Source organism: Octodon degus, unplaced genomic scaffold, assembly GCF_000260255.1.
Source record: "Octodon degus isolate 3935 unplaced genomic scaffold, OctDeg1.0 scaffold00131, whole genome shotgun sequence".
Taxonomy (NCBI): Eukaryota; Metazoa; Chordata; class Mammalia; order Rodentia; family Octodontidae; genus Octodon; species Octodon degus.
This window is the reverse complement of record NW_004524707.1, coordinates 2,789,570-2,791,877: the sequence shown is the minus strand read 5'-3', so window position 1 is coordinate 2,791,877 and position 2,308 is coordinate 2,789,570. Positions and strand designations below refer to the sequence as shown.

Here is a 2,308-nt window from a genome sequence, read left to right as displayed (position 1 = left end):
GGTTTCACCCCAGGCCTGTATGCCAGGCCTGAACTAAGTCTAGAGAGGACAAGGTGGAGTAGGGGGGAGAGGCAGCTCTCCCACACACTCACTGGGCCTAGGCTAGAACTGGATCTGGGGGTTCCCAGAACGCAACAGAAATTCCTACTTGGTGGGTGGGGTGGGGTGGTGCTGCGGAGTGGTGGCGGGTGTCCCAAGGGGGTGGAAGAGGGTCTCACCCACACTGCACCTGGGCTGGGACCAGTAGGTCCCGCTGGTGCAGGGTAGCTGGAAGCTCTCCCACACACACACCGGGCCTGGGCTAGCACTGGATCTGGGTGAACTGGGCCTTTAAAAGCCCCTTTTCTTCTATTACTCTAGATCCCGTGACTATGACATTGTTATAGTTTGTGCCTAGTTTTCCCCCAAAAGCCTCATGCTCTTATTGGGACAGGCTTCTAGAATTTGTGGTTAATTCATGATCCAGTGCTGGGGCTATGAGTGTGAATGCTTCACCCGCCCTGAGGTGGATAGCCTGAGTACAATATAAGGGAGGAAGAGAGGCTTGCTAGGGGGAACAGCCGCTGCTCCTCCCTTTGCTTGTTGCAGTCTTTCTACTACCAATCTCTTCCATGTGCCACTCTGCCTTACAGCCAGCCACATATGGACTGTAACCTCCACTAACTGTGACCTAAATAAACCTTTCCTTCCGTAATTTTGGGTGTCATGTATTTTCTCCCAGCAATGAGAGAAAAGTAACTAGGATAGGAATATTTTGTTCTTGTTTGAGTGTCTATGTTTGATGAGATACTATCTATGAACTGTGTGTCAGGATAGGTGTATCTGCAATATTGATAACCTTGATGTTTTGAACTAAATTATAGGAGTCATTAGGTTTCAATATAGGAAGAATGGGAGCATTGTATAGTGAGTGGGCAGTGGTAAGAAAACCATTGGTAAGGAGATGTCAAATTATAGGTTTGAGTCCCTGTTGCTGTTCAGGAGCCACTCGATATTGGGGAATGCAGGAAGGCTGAGGGATCCCTGAGACAAACTAGTACACGGGTAGTATGGGTGGGTAGACTGGAAGTATCCCAAAGTATGGGGTGGACAAGGGATGAGGGAAGGAGGGGATGAGTTGGTGGTGCTCTGCATCTGGGTGTGGAGAACAAGAGCCATGGGGAGGGAGGAGGTGAAGGGGAAATTAAGCTTTTTGGGGGATCCCTGCCCAAAAGGGGTGTAGGACATGTTGGTATTATTGAAAAGTTATGAGTGAAAAAGAGAGTTTGGAACCTACAGGGGACATATCCTGTTTGTAGGACCTGTATAGATTGGCCATCAACTCCTACTATAGATGCTGTAGATCTAATACAGTGACCTGAAAACTCAGAAAGAACACTATATGTGGCCTCTGTGTCTATAACAAAAGAGAGTAATTTCCTGAGATGTCCAGTGAGACTTGGGGCTCTGAGAAAGGTACCTCAGTGGGGGCCATGGACCCTGAACCCCATCAACCCTCTTCAGTGCAAGACCAAGCAGGTCAACTATTTGGTTGCGCTAAGTTCTCCTGTGAGTGTAGGGAATTGGATGACTTACCTGCTCTCGGATGATTAGCTAGTAACATGGAATTTCTTCCTGGCCGCTATGAGTAAAGTTTGAGTACTTGAACAATATTGGCTTGCCAATGACAAACATTAGAAGAGAGAGTTGTTTGATGGGCAGCCAGGAATGTTTGTTTCTGAATAAAAAGTTACAGATCAGTATTTTGGAAATTGTTAAAATTGTAAGAGGTGGGGCCGGGGAGATTACCTCAGTAGAATAAGCGCTTCCCTGGCAAGCACAAGGGCCTGAGTTCAATCCCCAGTTCTGAAAAAATAAGAAAAATTGTAAGAGGAATCCAGGAAAATAGAAGATTTAATTTTTTGGCAATTGTTTCATGCCATTTTAAAACAGGTAATTGGGGACTTATGGTTTGTATGATGACCCGTATCCTACTTTACAGATCTATTTATACCTGTTGTCTTGGCATAACTAAGAGGAACAATCCTTTTCCTTCTACGAAGTATCACAGTTTAGATAATACAGTCACATTCTTCATAATCTTTTTTTGTCAACCCACATAATTACTTTGCCCTTACTCGACTCATGAGTCCAGCCAGCGAGTCTTCCACGATAACCCTTCTCAACTTGGAAGCACCACTGCTCTGAATGCCCTTTGCACTGGACTACTTGGCATGTGAGCCGGAAGCCGTCACGTTCATTTTTCGGTTCCATCAGGATTTATCAAGTGCCAGGCGCTGCTCCTGGCCCTGGGGATCTAATGAGGAAT

The 2,308-nt window shown here is 46.2% G+C and overlaps 1 protein-coding gene across 1 annotated transcript in view; it reads right to left on the bottom strand.

Annotated features, from left to right (window-relative positions):
- Cr1 (complement C3b/C4b receptor 1 (Knops blood group)) overlaps positions 1–2,308 on the bottom strand; it is a 109,793-nt gene that overhangs the window by 74,830 nt on the left and 32,655 nt on the right. The gene's annotated exons all lie outside the window — the stretch shown is intronic.